This window comes from Eschrichtius robustus, chromosome 6, assembly GCF_028021215.1.
Source record: "Eschrichtius robustus isolate mEscRob2 chromosome 6, mEscRob2.pri, whole genome shotgun sequence".
In the NCBI taxonomy this organism is placed as follows: domain Eukaryota; kingdom Metazoa; phylum Chordata; class Mammalia; order Artiodactyla; family Eschrichtiidae; genus Eschrichtius; species Eschrichtius robustus.
Window position 1 is genome coordinate 50774638 of NC_090829.1, and position 15906 is coordinate 50790543.

Below are 15906 nucleotides of genomic sequence, written 5' to 3' on the forward strand. Positions count from 1 at the left end.
GGAAGCCATGGTCCCATCTAGAGTCTTGGATTCTCAAAGCCTTGTTCAGTATCATTTGAGGGCTACAGCTCTGTGCCCCTTGCTGGACTGTATCACATGCTAGTCTCAGTCCTCACTCAGACATTTCGTTTCTTTATATTGTGCTTGAATTCTTAGTCTTTCTGTCTCCAATTGTTCAAGTCTCAGACTTCAAGAAACAATGTCTTCTTTAATTATATTGCTAGTCACCAGCTACTTCAGTCTCTAATTGCTGTATCACAGACCCTTGCAGATATGACTCTGTTCAAATGCCATAAATGTCCACTGTTGTTCCTGGTACAAAACACCTTCTTCTCTCTCAGACAATGAGTGCACAGGGGGTTTAGACTCCTGGACCTGCCAGGCAGTGCAGTAGTTTTCTTTACAATGAAGATATAGGCTGTCACTCATCCTCATAGGCTGACTCTGTTTTCACCCAACAGCAGTGGGCACTTTGGCCCCTGCCCCTTTTACACAAGAAAGACAGTCATTCCTAGTGCTTTGAGATTTTTTTTACTACAGATTTCAAATGGGAAATAGAAAAGAGGTCTTCCATTACACATTCTCAGAAAACTGCAGCAAACATCCAAATCAGTGCTGTCTCTTCTCCCTCACTCCCCAGCTTTGCTGCCAGCTGGGGTTTTCCTTATCACCCTTCACCCTTCAAAGAGCCCCCAGACCCTCTGGCTCCCTTTCCTTCCTCCAATCTCTCACCTCCAACCTGCATACTTATATACCCAGTTGTCAGCAAATTCATGATAGGTTTCAGCATCTCTAATTTACACTGAGGAAGTCCAGGGTATAAACCCAGGTTTTCTCTCTCCAGAGCATCATTCTAAACTATTTCCTTGCATAATCAAAAGATGTCTCTATAACCCTCACATAAATCAGTGTGAAATACCCAAACATCAAAATCCAGGCAGCTACAGATAACAGTAATGGATTTTATGATGCAAGACAAGAAATAACCACAGATTTATGTTTTTGTTTGCCTCTTTGTTCTAATAATGAAGGAAAACATCTCAAGGTCAAGTCCAACTCTGAGGTTGTCTCCCTTAAAAAAACAATGCTTGGACAGCCTATACACCCTACCTATCAGAGTCACATAAATAAAAGAAATCATTTTGCGGCACCAAGCTGGTATGCAGAGTAACATTAAGCCAAACATTAACTTCCAGCATTTATAAAGATGCATGTAGTAGTAAATAAATTGCGTGGTGGTGCAATAGAAGTAGAAATATGGTTTGTGAAGATTCTACACTTTAAAATCTGGAATTGAGAACTGTAGAAAAAGAGACTGAGAAAATCTGCACCTTTGTTATCAGTCCTTATCGAGTAAAGGAACTGTGGCTCGCCTGAGGTGTGAGCAACCATGGGAGATAAAAGGACAACGACGAATGAACCTGGGTAAAGAGAGGATCAGACCCAGTAAAATGAGTAGAAATTTTACTAGTAAAAATGAGTCCTGGTGCAAACTCTCAATGCCTTCCCCTGCACCACACTCCCAACTTGCTCTACACCCTTCAATATAACCAAAAAGAGCTTCCTTTTTCTTGCCTTTGAACAGAGGAAGCAAAGTTGACAAAGCGAAAACTAGGTATGATGTGATGAGGGGAAAAGATGGCTTATGTACTTTGGAGAAGAAAGATGTTGCACAGGAATTGGCTATGGAACCTGCCAGGGAGCTATCCACAGGAGTGAGACTACCCACACGCTCTGACTCACCATTGGTGGGGAAAGAGCCACCGTCCCATATGCAGCTGGGTTGAAAGACGTGTATCCATCAGAAGGGGCTAGATTTTGCTGTAGAAACAAACTTCAAAAATCTCTGTGGCTTAAAACAGTGTTTACTTCTCACTCACACTTCCGTATCCATCACAGATTGGCAAGGATACTCACTGAGCCATCAGGGACCAAGGCTGATGGAGATGCCATCTCAACATGTGCTTCCACAATCACCAAGGCGCAAAAAGGGGCAATGGCAAAACATACACTGACTTTTAAAGCTGCCACCCAGAAGTGGCATCTGTGACTCTCCTCTCATATTTCATTGGCTCAGGCAAGTCATATGGCCATAGTTAACCTCAAAGGGAGTTGGGAAGGTGCAATCTCATGTGTCCGGAAAGAGAGGTGGAATTTTTGGGAACAGGCCTGATGAGTACCACTAGGAACCTCAATGCTATTTTAATAAGGCAGAGGTGGCAGGTTGTCCTTCCTCAATTTCTCTGCCTCCAAAGAAGGGCACAAAGGCTGTCCACGTGCCCCCATGTTGGATCAGCCATGTTGGATTAGCCTCACCATTCTTTAAGGAAGAGGGATTATAATTAGCATCAGCAACTCTCCATACTTCTAACTCTATATTAACTAAAACCCATATATCAATGTTGGGTTTAGTAAACGGCATATCATTCATTCTAAGGGTGGATTTATTCATTTCTAGGTAATGCTTTTAGTTATCTTTAGGCAAAAATCTTGAGTGAAGAGCCATATCAAAAAGTGATAAGAAAGGGATCATCCTATTTAGATACCTGACAATTGCATTTAAGATTCTTAATATTCACTTTCATATACTGCTGGTTAAAATATCACTTGACACAATCGTTTTGGAAAGAAATGTGGCAATATGTATCAAGAGCCTTAAATTACCTCTCATTCTTTTACCTAGCAATTCAACTGTTGGAAAACTATCCTAAACAATCCCAAATGTTTAAAAACAAAACATTATGTTCATTGCCATAATGTTTATAGTAGTAAATTAATTTAAAATAACCCAAAAATGTCCAATAATAGAGAAGTAATTTAAGCAAATTACGGTAAATCTACATGAGGTACCCAATAAAAATGGTTTGTGGGGAAAGTGATTACATTATAATATTAACTAAAAAATAAGGGTACAAAATTATTCATATAGTGCGATCACAAATATGTTGAATGTACCTATACATATATATTTTTGTACATATTTTGACATTCATTGTGAGCAGACCACTTCGTACAATGGTCCTAAACAAGACCTGTTTCCCTTTGGATATGATTCATGTTATAAATGCACAACTGAAGGACTAGCATTATTTCTTAATTAGTGACACAGACCAACGCCAACGTGCTGACGATGTGAGGGTATGTAATAGATGTTAAGCTGATTTTAGAAAGTTGGAAGATAGAGGCAAACACGTATATAAAAAAGCGAACACTAGGTAACTTATTTGGCAAAAACCGATTTTCAAAGTTATCAGAAGAAACTGATTCAGTATAAAAAGGCTTAGCCGGAAAAGACCTAGTAGACACATTATAAACACTGAGACTGTTCTGGAGCATAATTCTGGGATGTGTGTATATATTAATAGATGCCTACAGAAAAGTAATCCTCCTATATATTATGCCCTTAATACACCAATGCATACAAGATTGAGGCTAGTTGTTTTTTAATAATTATAAAGTTTGTTAAATGGTTACAATGGAAAAATCTTGAAGGGAATTGAGATTATTTAAGCTGGAAATAGAAGCTGAGAAGAAAATCAATATTCAATGAGGTAAAGGTATATTTGTGAAAATGTTAATGAGCAGTTCTTTTAACGGTCATTAACATTGACTCTATCAAATATCTGATGAAAGCAGACAGATTTAAGACAAATTAGAAAGCATTTCCTAAGTAGCAAAGTAACAACATTCTGGAATATAATGCCAAGGAAATCCGGCAGTGTCCCTCCATAAGGTTTCTTTTGTTTGAAGGAACGGGAAGATGGCCACCTCTCTTTCAGAATCTGAGGTAACTTTGTTTGGGCTGGGGATGACTGAACGATTTCTCAGCTGTTTTTTCAGTTTGAACTGGAGGTGCCCTGCTCTCTACATTACTTTTCTGACTTTTTTGAAGCAGAGAAAACCAAGACAGTCTTTTCAAAAGCAATTAGGTTTATTCTCAGTCATATTACCTATGATGAACTAATTTTGGATTTAAAAAAAATTTCTTACAGTACCTTCAGAAATAATTTTTTTAAATTTATTTATTTATTTTTGGTTACGTTGGGTCTTTGTTGCTGAGCACGGGCTTTCTCTAGTTGCGGAGAGCGGGGGCTACTCTTTGTTGTGGTGCGTGGGCTTCTCATTGCGGTGGCTTCTCTTGTTGCGGAGCACGGGCTCTAGGCGCGCGGGCTTCAGTAGTTGTGGCACGCGGGCTCAGTAGTTGTGGCACGCGGGCTCTAGAGCGCAGGCTCAGTAGTTGTGGCGCACGAGCTTAGTTGCTCCGCGGCATCTGGGATCTTCCTGGACCAGGGCTCGAACCCGTGTCCCCTGCATTGGCAGGCAGATTCTTAACCACTGTGCCACCAGGGAAGCCCCCAGAAATAATTTTTTGCATACTTATTTTTCTTGCTTACTAAAATAAAATAAAACATCACAGTTTCATGATCTCTTTTCTAAAAGCCTTGGAGACCACTGTATTTTAAAATTCAGTACTTTTCTGATTTTGAAACAATAATATGGTACAAATATCATATATTATGTAGCATTCCCAGTGAAGTTGAGGCAGTATCCATAATCAAACATATTAATATTTTTGCAGTTATTCATACAAATATTTGCACTAAGTGAGGTAAAGACTATGAATAGCCTCGCATCAATCTAGGTTACATTTTCCAACCAAGTAAGTTACAAAAACCTTTGGTTTTCAGAATGGGTTACAAGATAAGATACAGAATGTCCAGCTGAATTTGAATTTCAGATAAACAACAAATGATTTTTTAGCATATGTCCCAAATATTGCATAGAACACACTTGTGCTAGAGAAGTTATTCGGTATTTATCTAGAATTCAAATTCAACTGAGTTTCCTGGTTTTTTATTTGCAAACTCTGGCTTTTTGAATTTCAGAATTGCAAACAAGTGATTGTGGACTTGTATTGAGAAATATCTTAACTAAAATACTATTATAGCTACTACTGTTCCGGGGGTAGGGTTTGGTTTGGGCCCTTTTGAAGGGAGTCACAAGAAACAAAGTTTTATTAAACATGCTTTATATGAACAGAGTATGTAAAATATAAGACCCATGCAAAGGCACCCATGTTAACAACTCAAGATATTTCAAAAATTATAAATAAAATGGTTACTCTAAAAACCATTTTAATTTGTAGTTCTTTCCTGTTCCACATTAAAGTTCATTATCTATCAAGCATTCCTTTTACAAAAATTCATAAATTCTCCTGTAACAAAGATATAGCTCCATCTAATGGAAAAAAACATCCAATTACACCCCTTCATGGAGCTAGGAATATTTCCATGAGCGTTAGTAAAACTATAAAGTATGTGTAGGCCACAGACACACACACACACACACGCTTTTCTGTGCCGCTTTGTTTTTTGAAACCAGATAGGACCCAAAGGTACTTAGTCATAGTTTTTGCAAGATCTGTTCTTTCCCTTAGATTTGGACTAAATAAATGAAATTGGGATCTCTGGGATCCACCCACTCCTTCCTCTCAAACCAAACCCTCAATGCCTCCTGCCCAGGTAACTACTAGGGTCTCTTGGCTAATTTTTTTTGAGGGGGGCTATTTTCCCAGCCTTCATTCTCTCCCAACTAATACATTCTGCATGTTATTTTCAGACTAAATTTCCTAAAACATGGCCTTCATCATTTCATTCCCCTGCCTTAAAACACACATCTCCATTTCATTTTGTTCCTTACTCTCACCCCAGCCTAACTATCCAAACTTTTCCCTTCCTGCTCCCCATTCCCATCCATTCATGCCATGTCGGTAGCTCCATTTCTTTCTTCTCATTCATACTTTAGTGCCTGGCAGTAATGGAACAAAAAAAGTTTGTGGAATCAGACTGTTCAGACTCAAGCTCAGCTACTTAATCACTCTGAGCCTCAATTACTTCATCTATAAAAATATAATATATATGTAATATAAACAGTATAGCCCTGGACTTACCTTTTTGTTTAAGTCAATTTGGTTGGGGTTTTATGTCCTTTGCAACTTCATGAGTCTGACCTCTTGAAAAAGAGAAAAACAGCCAGGAGCTGGCCTGGCACTCGCAGGCCGACAAAGGTATTCTGCAAAACATAAAAAAATTCATAAAATATTAGCATCAGACAAAGTCACTCTGTGACCATGAGAGAGCAAGACAAAAATAAGGCAATTTAGTAATCGTGTCTGAGCAAAGACAAAAACAACAACACTTTCCAAACCTCAAAAATGATCAAATATTCCCATTTTCTGGTTAATATAAGGAACTGTTGTTACTTTATTATTACAGTTTTAGCCCCAATTAATACTTCCTACCTCCTAGGTAAGATTCAGAAAGAAACCCAATCACAGAATTATTCCTACTTCTGATAGCACCCAAACTTGAGCCAATTGCTGTTATTTTAAACCCTCCCTGGATCACCTAACACAAGATGCAATCCTATAACTAGGCCTGCCACATAAGGTTTATGTGCATTTGTTCTGAACCAGACAACAGCAAGATCTACCCAATAGCAAGGGTAAGGTCAGAGAGAAAAGGCATCAAAATCCATTCCTTCAAAATTTTGAGTTTATCTCATTAGTCTTCTTGTTAAATAAGGATAATTCAAAGTTTTCTTACTGATTTTATTATTTTTACTTTATTTTTCCAAAATTTATATTTATTTATCACACCATTTAGAAGAGAAAACCTTTCACTCTGGAAGTACTTCAGTTGACGTTTCTCAGTACTAATTTTATAAACAAACAAGCCATGTCCTCCTTGTTTAAGGTACTTGAATAAGAACTGTTAACAAAATGGTCCATTTATTTTGAAAATATCTCCCTCTTGAGGGCATTACTATTTATGCACCAATATACTTTTAAACTGCAGCCCTCTGATACATACCGGTGGGTGGAGACAGAAAGAAATTAATACAAACATCTTGGAGGACAACTTGGCAACATCTATTAACATTTCAAAACCCATGAGTACTAAAACCTATAGGCAAGGACAGTCACACAAGCACTATGTAGAGTCACCCAAACTGTAAGCCACCTAAATGTCCAGCACTAGGTTACAAGTGCAATGCACACAGTGAAATACATGTAACTATTAAAAGTTAGAAAATCTATATATACTGACAAAGAATTATCTCCAAGACATGCTTGTACACACATACTTGTACACGTATAAAAATACCTCCAGATGAATGCTGGTAATAGCTATTGCCTCTGAGAGAAGAAATGGGTCAGGGGGAGGAAGACATACTTTTCATTGTATACCCTTTCCTTATAAACTGATTTTTTAAACCATCTATATGTATCTTCTGTAAATCAAAAATCTAATAAATTCAATGTTTTGTAAAATTTTTATTTTAATTTAATTTAATTTATTTATTTATTTTTGGCCATGCCACGTGGCATGTGGGAACTTTAGTTCCCTGACCAGGGATTGAACCCACGCCCCCTGAAGTGGAAGCGGGGAGTCCTAACCTCTGGACCGCCAGGGAATTCCCTAAAATTTTTTAAAAAGAACTTACATATAAAAAAATGTACAAATCTTAAGTGTGAAGGACAACAAATTTTCATAAAGCTAACATAAGCAAGTAACAAAAATTCATATCAAGAAAAAGAGCACTGCTAATGTATATTTAAAAGAAAATCCCAGCCATTTAAAAACTTTACCTGTAAATATTTCAGTACGTATCTCTTGAGAAAAGATTTCAGCCTAAAGTGGAACGGGAGGATGTGAAATGGAGACTCTCAGGCATGCACCCTCAGGAAAATAAAACTTAAGAACGGAAAGACTGATTTCCCGAAACTTATCTCCTGACCAATGAACATCCACCAAGAATCCCTCCCCATTTTCTATGAACTTACTGCCTGAACTCTGGCCGAACTCCCCACTCTTTGCACTTTTTGCCCATGAATACCACCTGCCCCAAACCTTCAACAGACTCACCTGTAGCCTGGTGTGTCCCAGATTGCAATTCTCCTGCTATTTCCAAATGAACTCAATTTCTGACAATTCGAGCCTGCCTCAGTTTACCTCTTTATTTAGACTGATATTCAACATATACCATAATACCATTAATAATAAAAAATTTAAAAGCATAACCATAATACCATTATCACACCCTATAAAATTAACAATAATTAGAATTTCAAATATTTAATGCTTAAATTTTTTAATAACCAGTTCATGTTCAGTTTTGCTTATCTCAAAAATGTCTGTTTACATTTGATTTGTTTGAATCATGATCCAGAAAGGTCCACATATTATGTTTGGTTGGTTTTTCTCTTAAATCTTTTTATTCTGTAAAAGTCCCATCCCTTTTGGTTAATGCTGCTTCTTTGTTGTTGAAGAAACTGGTCATTTATCTTAGAATTTCTCACATTCTGCATATGGCTGGTTGAATCCTCCTGGTGTTGTTTAACACATCTTCATCCACTGTTTTTTTTGTAAGCCAGCAGACAGACCTAGAGATTCGATGTGCTTTCTTGAGTTGGTAAATAAAAGTGCTCTATGATGCAGTATGTTTGGGAAATGCTGTATATTTTTATAAATCAACACATGGAGATTTACAAATAAAGACCTGAAAAGCCCCAAAGTGAGGAAATGTTTAATTTTGCTTAACTGTGCATTTCCCATGTGTCTTGTTGTTGTTATTGTTGTCGTACTACCTATTACACTCACATGGAACTAGAGTCCTGTTTTACACACTCTATATACACTGGAGGAAAAGATCTGAATGGTCTTCTCAGCATTCCATAATTTTGTATGGTGCAAGACACACTGCAGATGTTCGTAAAGGTTTGCTGATAGATTGATCCTACAGACATTTATTGTGTGTTTTCTATTTATAGGGTACTATACATGAAAACACTATTCTTGTTCTCAAGAAATAAGGTTGAGTTAATGAATCAGCAGGTGTCCAGGAAGCAAAGGCACTGTGCTCATTTAAAGGATAAGGCAGTAAAAAAAATCTGCTGTGTAGATTGCAGTCATGGAGAGGAAGGTCTGGTGGGGTTCACTGGGGGTAAGCTCCAGTGGTGCGGTCAGCTTTGCAGCTGAGCAACAAGAATTGGCAACAAGTCAGAGCTGAAAAAGACCCCAGAAATCATCCAGTCTAGTCTCTTCATTTACAGAGGACACGAAGCCCAGGAACAGGAAAGGACTCTCAATAACAGCTTAGAACTAAATGAGGGACACATCTTAGAACTAAAACCCAGCTGTTCCTGCTGCTAAATTTAATAATACCCTGAAAAAGTCCCTTTCAAAATTATTTTTGTTGTAGGTAAACTGTTTCGTTTTGTCTTCTCTCTGGAAGCTTTTAGGATTTTTTTCTATATACTTTGGAGTTCTAAAATTTCTTCAAGGTGTGTCTAAGTATGAGCTTTTCCCTTCATTCCGCCTGGCTTACAGTCGACTTTTTAATATGAAGATCCAAGCTTTTCCCTTCATTCTGCCTGGCTTACAGTCAGACTTTTTAATATGAAGATCCAAGTTTCCTTAGGCTCAGGGAAACTTTCATCAGTTCCTTGCATTTCTATATCTAGACCAGTTGTTTCCATTTGTTCATCCAGTCCTTTTATCTTTGATGTTTTATTCATTTTGGGTCATCTTTAGTTGATCCTTCCACATTCATAAATGAAAGGTCCTGTTTATGATCTGGCTTGGGATTCATCTGTAGTTATATAGATTTCTTTACATAGAAAGGCACACAGAGAAAAATGTGACCTTGAGGTATTCACAGTCTAGTGAGGGAGGATAATGAGTAAACCAAAAATTGTCAGAGGGTCAGAATGCCTATAGTGCAGCTTAAGCAGAAAGAAAAGGTGGTGGTATCAGTTTGTGTGCCAGGAAATTCCAAGTGTGCCCCTCATCCAACTTCAGTAGCTGCCTCTGGCTCTTCCTGGGTTGGGCTGGAAATGGAGGGGCTGGCAGAGAAAAGGTAAGGGTAGAAAGGTCAGACTTAAGAGCAACGGTTTGGTGGCATGGTTCTCTGGACAAGAAGAAAGTTCAAGCCTTATTCTTTATCTCAAAGGATACTGTAAACAAAGAATGAATGTAAACAAAGAATGTCCACCGTTCCAGTTCTACAGGGGTTAAGCCATCAGCCACTGCAGTCGCCCTTAGGGGAATTCAGGATGGAGAAAAACAGGAAATATTCTGTGCTTTGGTATATTGGCCCTAGATAGTTAAGATACACATCTAAGGAATAATTTCAATGAACCCAGCTTCTTGCACCTTCCTGTACATAGAAAAGCACTAAAATCATTAATCTGAGATGCCTGTTCTTTGTGAATAGCAGTAATCTTTTGACATGTTTTTTTACAGCAAAAACCCTCATATATATCCTGGTTCCTCCTTTACCTCTTCAGAGCAGTTCCTCAAAGCTGTCTGAGAGGCTGTTTCCTGGGCTATAGTCCTCAGTAAGGTCCATGAATGAAACTTAACTCATAACTTTTATGTTGTATGTTTCCATTTCAGTAGACAATACATATCTGAATTTCTCAAAGATTTATCACTGAGAATCTTTATCTACAACATTTGTAACATGGGCAATGCTTTTTCTTAGAACTTTCACTCACCACTTGTAGCCTCTGAGTACTTGGTGGTTCATTCTACACAGATTCTTTTTGTTTGGGGTCCCCTCTCTCTCCCAAGTAGTCCTCTTAAGCAGACAAAAATTTAACCCAGGACTGGTCCTTCTTCATGGACCACATTTGGTCCAGAGAAACATTTGTTCATCCTTGCATCTGTGGACATGCACTTCTCATTGCTCTGCTGTAGGTAAACTGCTCCGGCCACTACCGTGGGCCTTAATTTCTCAAGGATGAGTCAAACACCCAGGAGTCCAACTTCTCATAGGTCCTGGATGTAGGCAGTGAACTAAGGCTTGTAAAACTGGAAACTGAGCACCTCCTTCGCAAGCTCTACAGAGACTATAAGCACCTTACTTTGGAAGTGGGAAAATTTGACACGTTTAAATTAACTTTGTTCTCAGTTTTTGGGATCTCAGCTGAAAAGAAAGAGAAAAAGTCTCATTGTAAAATCTTGTTTCATGCCTAGAAGAAAAGTGTAGGAGTGATGAAATATGGAATCTTCCATGCTGTTTCTAGAAAGCAGTGGGCCCACTCCCATGACTGACTTTATTGCAACAAAGGTACGTGCCAGACAACCGCTTTAAGCCAGTTTGCGGGTCTCAAGCAGTAAACAAAACAAAACAAAATATTGGTTCTCCTAAGCAGCTGAATGGAACCAGCTGAATGTGTATCACTATGAGAAAGAACTGCCTGGCAGAGAGAGAAGTTTAGAAACATTTTTACACTAAATCTTTTACACAGAATGACCATTGAAGTCAGACAGACCTGGAGTTTATTAGCTGTGTGACCACAGGTAGACAGTTTGTCACTCTCAAGCCCTTGGTTTTCTGACTTGTAAAAGGGAAATAATAGCTAACTTGAAGGATGGCTGTAGAGATCAAATGAAATGTTGAATGTAAAGACTGTGAAACAGACGGCCCTCTGTGGGTTGGTTATCGCCACCATCGCCATCCTTCCTCAGCCTAGAATCCCTTCCTCCTTCTCCCTGCCCCATTAATTCCCACTCTTCCTTAAAGATAGCTCGGAGTCAGTCACCTTTTCCAGTAGGCTTTCATGGACTCCCTTTCCCCCTCATTATGGTATAGGTGCTTCCAAAGCATCTTGTGCTATCCCTATTTGGGCACTAACCACACTTAGCTGAAATTGTAAAGTCACTTCCCCCATTAGAACTGTGGGTTCCTTGCATACAGAGAACACTGGATTCCTGAGAGTACAGCTCTCAGGACAGCGCCTGGAAGAACAGTAATCAATGACCTGACATTTATGACATATGTGGACACCATCCAACCTCAGAGATAGGGAAAGAGCAGTCTATGTCACTGATTCCCTCCCTTGGGAGAAAACATAGCCAATCAATCAAAATTGAGATGGCAGATCCCTGATTCCCAGTCTGGTTCTTTGAATCATATAACTCTAAGGCAGGAAAAAGCTTTAGAGAGTGCCTCATCATGGCGGGAGGGGGGACTATCTCAAGGAGCTTGTGTGCCTTAAAAAATGTATTCGACATTATAAGTTTATATTTGGAAAAGTTAAAGAGGGACTTTATACTTCGTTGTGTTTTGGAATGGAAAGCCCAAAAAATCCTTGGTTGGTGGGGATATTTACACATCAGTCATATCATGGGGAAGGCAATCAGAACTGGAGCAGGGAAACATGAGGTATCTGTATCTATCAAAAGGAGGCAGGCATTACTGAAGTCTGACAAACACTGATCTATTTTCAACCATTTATTTGCGTACATATGAGGAAACTGAGGCCCAGGGGGATAAAGAGGTGTGTCCAAGGAGACACAGCTTGTAGGCAGCAGAGGCAGGATTTGTGACCCCCAGATCAGTGTTCCTCCACTACATCTCACCCTGACCATGGCCTTGTGTGATGAAGAAGTGGCACAGCCCTAGGGCAGGAGAGCACCGGGTTGAGGACTGAGAGGTGGAAGGCACGGTGTGATCCTGGGAAAGCCAGTGGTCATATGCTCATATACAAAATGGGGAAGGTAATGTTCTATCACACAGGGCTGCTGAAGGGGCAAAGGAGAAGAGAAATTCTTTTATAAACTGCAAAACATTATTTAAAAGTGGCCTTTCTAGCATTTAAATCATCCAGCTTGTAAAAGAACGGCACACTAAAGCTATAAATGTAGACTCTCCATCACTTCAGCATAACCACAAACAAGGATTTCCAGACAAGTAGGAAAATTAATGCTAATCAAAACTTCCTGAGCACTTTTTAATCAGGGGTAATGGTATAAATGGGTAGCCACATGGGTTAAAAAAAAAGGTAAAATTACATCTACTTCTCAAATTGTAAACCAGGATAAATTCTAAGTAGAACAGAGACCTAAATTTTAAAAATAAAACCATACAAGCACTAGAAGAAAACATGAATGAATTCTTCTATAACCTGGAAAAAGGGAAAACTTTCCCAACCTTGACTCAAAAATTCTGAAACAATGAGGAAAAGATTAGGATTCAATTGCAGAAAAATAACACTTCAACAAGATAAAACAAAAAGTACCATAAATATAAGGAAAAGATTCAAATTAAAAAGAAAATGTGCAACTTATATCACAGGCAAGAGTTTAATAGCCTTAATATAGAGCGAGCTTCTAAAAATAAAGAATAAGGGACTTCCCTGGTGGTCCAGTGGCAAAGAATCCACCTTCCAACACAGGGGACGTGGGTTCGATCCCTGGCCAGGGAACTAAGATCCCACATGCCGCACGGCAACTAAGCCCGTGCACCACAACTACTGAGCTCATGCGCCTCACCTAGAGCCTGCGTGCCACAAACCACAGAGCCCACGTGCCCTGGAGCCAGCGCCACAACTAGAGAAAAGCCCGTGCACCACAACGAAGAGCCCGCGTGCAGCACCTAAGCCCTGACGCAGCCAAAAATTAAAAATAAATAACTTTTTAAAAAAAAGAAAGAATAAAAAGACCAAGAATCCCATATACATCCTAGAGATATAAACAAGCAGCCCACAGAAAAAGAAATGCAAATGGTCTTTATTACACTCAACCTCACTCATAAGAGAAATGCAAATTAAACTATCCTGAAAACAATGTCTTACCCATCAGACAAAAATACCCAAACTGGACAACAAAATCTGTTAGTGAGTCCATGGACATTTCCATATGTTGCTGGTGGGAAGGCTAGCAGGAGGGTAAAATGGTAAAACCCTCATGGAGGAAAATTTGGCAATATATAGTGAAATTATACATTCATTTATCTTTTGACCTAAGAGTCTCACTTCTGGAAATCCACTCCAAAGATCTGATGGCAAAAATACGAAAAGGCATGTGCATGAGGCTTTTAATTGCAGCACTATTTATAGTAGCAAAAGCTTGGAAACAACTCAAATGCCCATCAGTGGAGAACTGGTTGAATAAAGTTCAGTACATCCACATGGGAGTGGATGTAATAGTATCCACGATACTATTAAGTGAAAAAAAAGTAATGTAGAGAAAAGTGAGGACAGTAAGCTATCATTTAACTAATGGTGCATATCTTTTTAAAAATGGATGGAGGATTCCCTGGTGGTGCAGTGGTTAAGAATCCATCTGCCAATGCAGGGGGCACGGGTTCGAGCCCTGGTCGGAGAAGATCCCACATGCTGCAGAGCAACTAAGCCCGTGCGCCGCAACTACTGAGCCTGCGCTCTAGAGCCCGTGCTCCACAAGAAGAGAAGCCACCACAGTGAGAAGCCCGCGCACCGCAACAAAGAGCAGTCCCCACTCAGTCCCCACTCGGCACAACTAGAGAAAGCCCAGGCGCAGCAACGAAGACCCAACGCAGCCAAAAAAAAAAAAAAAAAAAAGGACAGATAAACCAAAATATCCTTTTTAAATAGCTACCTGTAGGGGAAGGGATGAAACTGAATGGAGGGGACTAACACAGGAGCTAGACTTCTTTAAACATACTTTGATTTGGACTTTGGAACCTTGTAAATATTTTACAGAATTATAAAACATAAAAAGACTTTAAGCAAACTGTAAAAAACAAAAGAAAAATGAAATAAATGAACCCGTGTATCAAGTCTGTGCCATGGCGATGGAGAGATGAATCATCTCCGATGACTTTAAAACATAGGACTTTGTTCATTCCTAGTGGATATACCGTACGGACAAAAAGAACTGTGAAACAATCTTAAACTGTAAAGTATTATATTATAGGTAGTAATGCTGGTATTGCCTTTTTGAGACTATTATGTGTGGATTGTAAGGTAAATCAAACGAGTACTGGTGTTGGTGTCACTGAAATTTTCAGCATGGAAAAAGGAAATATGGCTATGCAATAGATGAGGTAAAAACCCTGTCATCCTGAATTTGAATTGCAAGCATCAGTATAAACTCATGAAGTATACTGTCTTGAAAAACAAAAATATATTTCCTTTCTCTGTCCACTGTATATGTCTAGAAACAATGATCAAACCAGTAGCAATGAGCACCTCTTAACACCTGGAACATGATCCAGAGCTCTTTAGAGAAATGGATGATTCCAGATCTGGGGAAGGAAATTTGGAAGAGCCTGCAACATGTTATCATGACAGAAACCATGGAAGAAATAAAACACTAATGAGGTCATGTCAAAAAAAACTCAGGAGCCAATTTGAAGAGGCTCTCATTGGTCAAAATGGAACCATATGAGTCAATAAAAGTAATTACAATGGATTAGAACATACCAAATAGTCAATACTTTTACACCATAGGTTCAGTATGACACTAAAATAAAGCAAAACAAACAAAAAAAAACCAAAGAAACAAAACCCCTCATTGATCACCTTTAGAAGCAATCTGCTTGGAAATTAACTTGAAAAGTAATACATAAAAGAAGCAAGCACTTATCCTATCTTTCTTATAGTTGTAGCTTGGGTTTGATGAGGGGCACTTCTTCTAGGGTATTTCAGCCCATAAATTTTAAAAGAATGATAGAATTAGAGTATCACCATTTGGCAACCTCTAGGGAAATAATGAACCTAGGCAGTGGTCTCAGTGGTACTAACGTGACAAGAGGAAATTAAACATCATACACTTCTTAACAGATGTGCACAAAGACACCTATAAGTATTCTAGCCCCCCCAAATCAAACCTCAATCTAATATTTGATCAAGCTTCTAGAACAAACTAGCAATTCTCAGGAAACACAGTGGACAGAGGAATATGTTAAATGACACTACTGAGGCTGGGAGGTGAGGAATCATGAAAATCCAGATTGTGGGAAATTCTACAGGGCAAATGACCCAGTTTGGTCAACAAATAAATTGGGAAAGGAAGAGGGAGAGAGGGAGAGAGGCAGAGAGAGAGATAGAAACAGAGAGAAAAACTCTAGATT